At 30.7% G+C, this 7,462-nt stretch overlaps 1 pseudogene; it reads left to right on the forward strand.

Moving 5' to 3' along the window:
* Positions 1–3,418: 3,418 nt before the first annotated feature.
* LOC124886690 lies at positions 3,419–6,086 on the forward strand (annotated as a pseudogene).
* The last annotated feature ends 1,376 nt before the right edge of the window (positions 6,087–7,462 follow it).

The raw sequence follows: 7,462 nt of genomic DNA on the forward strand, positions 1-7,462 counted from the left end.
AATTTTCACTACCCTTTTTATATTGTATTTCATAATCAAAAGGGGCTAATTGAGCTTGCCATCGTGCAAATATTAATTTAGAGGCATCATGTTTAAAGTCTTTATTAAACATAAATTTAACGGATTGAGCATTAGTTCTAATTATAAATTTTTGGTTATACAAATCATCTTGGAATTTTAAAACACATTTTACAATAGTTAGCATTTCATGGGCTACTGTGACGTATTTTTTCTGACTTTCAGTCCATTTGCCAGAATAAAATCGAATCAAACATTCTGTTTTTGTATGGGGATTAACTTGTTTAAGTATTCCGCCTTACCCAATATTAGAAGCTTCAGTTTCAACGATTTTCAACCAGTTAGGGTTTGCAAGAGATGTACAAGGAAGAGTTTGAACTCGGTTTTTAATTAATTTTACTAAATCAGTGTGGGTTTGAGTTCAAGGAGTTTTGTGATCCTTTTTTAATCTATCATACAAAGGAGCTAAATCTCTAGACAGATTTTCATAAAAAGGCGAAATATAGTTAAGACTACCGAGGAACCTTTGAAGTTGTTTTTTATCAGTAATAATATCAGGGAATTTTTTAGCAAATTCTAGAACTCGTTGTATAGGCTCAATAGAATCTTGAGAAATATTATGTCCTAAAAATCTAATATTTGTCTGAAATAAACTTATCTTTGGTTTGGAGATGACTAAGCCATTTTGAATAATTATTTGTTTAAATGTATGCAAATGTTTAAAATGAGATTCAAGGGTTTTTGAGAATACTAAAATATCATCAATATAGACAATGATAAAGTCCATATAGGGATTAAAAATGTCATTCATAATTTTTTGAAATTCAGAAGGAGCATTTTTCAAACCAAATGGCATAACATTCCATTCATACTGTCCAAAAGGGACATTAAAAGCAGTTCTATAAGTATGCTCTTTATCAATTTGAATTTGCCAATAACCAGATTTTAAATCAAATTTAGAGAATATATTAGCATCATATAATCTGGAAAGTAAGTCCTTTTTATTCGGTATAGGATATCGAATCTATTTTAAAACTTTATTCAGAGGTTTATAGTTTATAACTAATCGAGGTACTCCTCGTTCTTTTTCAGCAGCATTATTGACATAAAAAGCAGTATAAGATCAAGGAGATTTTGAAGGTTTTATAAGACCCTTTTGTAGAAGACTATCAATTTCTATCTTACAGAATTCTATTAACTCTGTATTCATTTGACAGGGTCGAGATTTTGTTGGAATTTTTTCTTCACTGAAGTCATTTTCATAAGGAAGAGAAACAATATGATTCTTTTGGTTTCAGAAAGCATTTGGATGATCCGCACAAATATCAAGAATCAATTAGGTGCTTTGGTTCGGTCTTCCGACTTTGGCTTAATCCGATATTATTATAAGGTCTGGTAGGCTGAGTGGCATACCCCAGCCTAAGAGATCTTGTTAATGGTATTAGAGCCTGTGAATTTTCATAATAAATATGTTAAGTACGGTGAAGAATTTTAGCATAGATATAAGGTTTTTATAATTATGGATATGGGAGAAATTAGTACTAAAAGTATAAAACTCGAAGAGGTAGATTTACCTCAAGATATGAATTTACTAAATAAATGGATAATTCCAAAAGTTGAATTAAAAACCATTTATGAATACGGATTTTTTGATAAAATAAAACATAAATAAATTATTAAAACAACTGAACAATCCCTTGTTTTAAATGCTGATGAACAGACTATTCAACTCCTAAATAAGCATGATATTGATATTTTTAAACGTAATTATAATTATATGCATATTGGCCTAGTACAAATTGTCTTTCGACCATTAACACTAAAGGGTCTCCCTGAAACATTTTTAGTTGCCTTGCGTGATGCTAGGAATTTAAATTTTAGAAAATCCTTAATGGAACCTATTGAATCTATTCTTGTTTATGGTTCTGTATATTTTAATACTCAGCCAAATTTACAATTATCTCTGACTGATGTAAATATTCTTCATGCTTTAACCTTAAATGTGAAAACTCATGGATATGATTGTGCCCCTGGATCTGAACTTATAGGATTATCTTACCGCATATACTATCGTTTATTATCAACCTTAAATCCTCGATGTAAATTAATATATGATAATTCTGATTGCACTATGCTTATTGAAACTAATTTTATAAAATCCAGGGTGACTACCCGAAGACCTATTCTATGGGATGAAATTGACTTTCCCAAAACATAGATTTTAAACTCAGTCACTTCTCCAAAACAATTGGCGGAGGACGTGACTAATTCAAAGTTAACTCAAGTAACTCAAAATTCAGATGGACGAATCTGTCTATAATTTGATAATAATCCCCCAGTCTATAGAAATTCTTTTTCATTACCAAGAAGACTTCCTTCAATACATCACATTTCTCCTATCAAACCTATCGAACCTGATTATGGTCCAGTTAGGAATCGAGCGGCATCCTTGCATACTATTAATTCTGCAGATTCGCATGTTACACCTAAAGGTGTAGAAAAGATAAAAATCAACTCCAAAACTAATATAGTTCAAGATTTTGATAATGAAAATCCCTACCCCATTTGAGATGGATTTTGATATCAATTCTGTTTAACTATAAAGACACAACTTATTGATTTTAGTCCTGGTTCTCAGGCAAGAAAATATATTCAGAAAGAATTTTTTTCTGAAACATGGAAAACCTTTAGGACATGGTTTTTTGAAACCTATAATCCTGAGGAATTATGAAATATTTTCGAAGAATTCTATGAAATATGTGTCTTACATAATAAAATCATTTTTTTTGTACCATGGTTCATGTCTGCATATTTGCCGTCATATATCAAAATAATTGAAAGATCTTATCAAAATTCTGATGGTATAATTACTCAGGCTCTTTATCCTCCTCAGTCTTCCTTTATATTACCCAATAATACTGGAATGACTTTTTCTGCTTTCCAAAAATTTGTCAGTGAAGATGTTGGAAAAATTACTGTTTCTGAAATAAATAACCTTATCGCCCAAAATAATTATTTGAGACTTTATGTTAAGGTTTTAGGAGAACATATTTCCTCTCTTGATAAAAAACTCGATGAATTAATTGAGTCAGTTAACAAACTTAGTACCCAGATGAATTCCTGTAATACTCCTTCTACTTCCCAAAACAAAGACGAAGAGATATATATATTATCTAAACCTTGTATCCAAAGACCTCCTGAAATAGAAGGATTTGAAAAAGGTTCTCAATTAGACCAATTAGAAAAACTCTTCGACAAAAAATTCTCTCGTTTGAACATTCAACCTCTTAATATTTCTGATGATTTTGTACAAAATCTCGAGTCTAATTTTGCTGATAATATCGAGTCTACTCAAAATACTAGAGATGTAATCTCTTCCGAGCTAAATAAGCTAAAAGGTATGATTAAAAAACAACCAGAAAAAAAATACGCAGATATTCCCCGTAGGTCTACTGCTTATTATCCGCGTCCAACTCCTCAAGATGTTTTGATCGAGAAAAGAGAATGGAATCAACAAATACTTCTTATAGTGGAGAAGCTATTTATGAATGGAATATTGACGGATTATCTGATCGACAAATCTCTATTCTTATCCATCGGATGTCCATATATGCTACTATTGCCACAGCCACTGCTTCGCCAGAAAATCGGGCCAATCGTACTGACCCAACAATTTGTAAAATGATTGTTGCGGGATTTACTGGCCAACTTCGAGGTTGGTGGGATAATTTCCTAGACGATAATAAACGCGAGACTATTTTTAATGCCACCAATGATAATACTGGAAAAGATAATCTAGGTCGACCACTTCGGGCAGGTCGATCAGATGCTGTCTATATCCTTATGCTTACAATTATTGAACATTTTGAAGGAAGATTTACCAATCAGTATGAAAACATTAGAACTCTTCTTAATGGTTTAAAATACAAACACTTAGGAGAATTTAGATGGTATAAAGATACCTTTCTTAGTAGGGTTATGGATTTACCCGAAAGTAAGTATGACCATTGGAAAGCTAAATTTATTGATGGCCTTCCACCTTTATTTGCTGAAAGAGTTAGAAAATCACTCAGAGGATCTTATGGCGAAGTCTAGTATTCAGAAAAAACTTATGGTCAGCTTATTGTAGCTTGTACACAGGAAGGCTTAGCCCTTTGCAACGAGTTAAAATTAGCCAGACAAATTAAGCTCGACAAACTCAGAGAAAAATCCCAATTAGGAGACTTTTGTGAACAATTTGGTATGGATAAACCCTTAGCACGAAAAACCCAAAGATATTGCAAGCCTAATAAATCCTATAGAAATAAACGTTCTAGGCATAGAACCAAAAAAGAACGTGAAACTAGAAAATCCTTCCGTAAGTCTACCAGATTCACAAAAAATAGATCAAAAAGAGAGTTAGCCAAAATTAAGTGCTATAAGTGCAACCAGTATGGTCATATAGCTCCAAACTGCAAATTACAAAAACTCAAGTCCTTAGGACTTTCTGAAGAAGTTCATGACCAAGTCTATAGTTTGTTATATACCTCTGATTCTGAATTTGATTCTACATTTGAAAATGATTTTGAATTACCTAATTCTGATAGTGAACTCAATCAAGTTGATAAATGTAATGATTGTGATAATGATATTTGTAATTGTGATAAAATAATGTATAAACTTCAAGCGCAATTCGAAGATCTTGATTTAAATTTTCAAACTCTTACTGCTGATAATGTCCTTGAATTACTGAAAGAAGTTACTGATGAAAAACTTCCTGAAAAAATCATTAATTTTGCTACTAAAAAATCTTCTGCTAATACTAGTATTTCCAAAGATAACTCTTATGATAATTATCACATGTCTTATTCCTTAGCATAAGTTAATCGACGTCTTGCGTTGAGTCAAACTCCAGGAAGAGATACTATCTTTAATGATCTAAAAATCAAAGTTGAATAATTAAAAAAGGAAATTGTTTCCTTAAAACAAAATCAGATGATCTCCGATCATAGAATTTTGAAACTTGAAGAAAAGATTATTGACATCCCTGAAACTTCTATTACTTCAAAAGGAAAAGAAAAGGATTTGGAAAATTCTAAAATTGATAAACTTAGTCCAACAGAAGATTTAAAAAGAGATTATTTTTTGGGGATGATGCAAATAGTTACTGCTCATAAATGGTATATAAATTGCACTATTCTGATAAATAAGGAATTTTCTATCACTAATATTGCTATGATTGATAGTGGTGCTGATGTTAGTTGTATTCAAGAAGGACTAATTCCAACCAGGTATTTTGAAAAAACTACTCACATAGTCAAGTATGCATCTGGTCATACTCTTGATATCAACTATAAATTATCAAATACTCATATATGTCGAGATAAAGTCTGCATTCCACATTTCTTCTTCTTAGTAAAAAATCAGTTATATCCTCCTATTATCTTAGGAACACCTTTTATAAATGCTATCTATCTTTATACACATATTGATGTAAATGGTTTTAAGGCTACTTATAAGAATAAACAAATCTCTTACCCTTTTGTTACTAATCCTGTAACAAGGGATATAAATGCCCTTATCAGTATGAAACAAAAGCAAATTAATTTTTTACAATTAGAACTAATGAGTATTAATATTTTTGATACTTTAAAATCAGTAAAGGTCCAAGAAAAAATAAAAATAATTTCTAATCAATTGATTCTTGATATTTGTGTGGATCATCCAAATGCTTTCTGGAACTGAAAGAAGCATATTGTTTCTCTTCCTTATGAAAATGACTTCAGTGAAGAAAAAATTCCAACTAAATCTCAACCCTGTCAAATGAATACAGAGTTAGTAGAATTCTGTAAGACAAAAATTGATAGTCTTCTGCAAAAGTATCTTATAAAACCTTCAAAATCCCCTTGGTCTTGTACTGCTTTTTATGTCAATAATGTTGCTGAAAAAGAACGAGGAGTACCTCGATTAGTTATAAACTATAAACCTCTGAATAAAGTTTTAAAATGGATTTGATATCCTATACCGAATAAAAAGGACTTACTTTCCAGATTATATGATGCTAATATATTCTCAAAATTTGATTTAAAATCTGGTTATTGGCAAATTCAAATTGATAAAGAGCATACTTATAGAACTGCTTTTAATGTCCCTTTTGGACAGTATGAATGGAATGTTATGCCATTTGGTTTGAAAAATGCTCCTTCTGAATTTCAAAAAATTATGAATGACATTTTTAATCCCTATATGGACTTTATCATTGTCTATATTAATGATATTTTAGTATTCTCAAAAACCCTTGAATCTCATTTTAAACATTTGCATACGTTTAAACAAATAATTATTCAAAATGGCTTAGTCATCTCCAAACCAAAGATAAGTTTATTTCAGACAATTATTAGATTTTTAGGACATAATATTTCTCAAGGTTCTATTGAGCCTATACAACGAGTTCTAGAATTTGTTAAAAAATTCCCTGATATTATTACTGATAAAAAACAACTTCAAAGGTTCTTCGGTAGTCTTAACTATATTTCGCCTTTTTATGAAAATCTGTCTAGAGATTTAGCTCCTTTGTATGATAGATTAAAAAAGGATCACAAAACTCCTTGGACTCAAACCCACATTGATTTAGTAAAATTAATTAAAAACCGAGTTCAAACTCTTCCTTGTACATCTCTTGCAAACCCTAACTGGTTGAAAATCGTTGAAACTGATGCTTCTAATATTGGGTAAGGCGGAATACTTAAACAAGTTAATCCCCATACAAAAACAGAATGTTTGATTCGATTTTATTCTGGCAAATGGACTGAAAGTCAGAAAAAATACGCCACAGTAGCCCATGAAATGCTAACTATTGTAAAATGTGTTTTAAAATTCCAAGATCATTTGTATAACCAAAAATTTATAATTAGAACTGATGCTCTCCGTTAAATTTATGTTTAATAAAGACTTTAAACATGATGCCTCTAAATTAATATTTGCACGATGGCAAGCTCAATTAGCCCCTTTTGATTATGAAATACAATATAAAAAGGGTAGTGAAAATTCTTTGCCTGATTTTCTATCTCACGAATATCTAACATGAATTTTTACACATACTTCCTCTCGGAGAAAACTATAATTACTATTATCAAATGCATTCCTTTAAACGAAGATATTCATTTTCTTATCTTAGAAACTCTAATTCGTAACCTAATAGAAGAAGATTTATTCCTTAACCACAACGAATTCCTTGAAAATGAAATTTATTGGTTTGATAATGACTTAAGTGATTAATGTTTACAGATATAATGAAGTTCTTTCTACACTTCTTCTCTGAAAAGTTCTTAACCACCTTTATCAAAGCAATTCCTCTAAATATGGATTTACACATGCTCATACTTCGGAAAGTCATTGATGATCTTATCACAAAAGACACACTTTATGAAGATCTCTCTGAATATATGTCATGGTATGCTGATCA

The sequence above is a fragment of the Capsicum annuum genome, chromosome 8, assembly GCF_002878395.1.
Source record: "Capsicum annuum cultivar UCD-10X-F1 chromosome 8, UCD10Xv1.1, whole genome shotgun sequence".
Classification (NCBI taxonomy): Eukaryota; Viridiplantae; Streptophyta; class Magnoliopsida; order Solanales; family Solanaceae; genus Capsicum; species Capsicum annuum.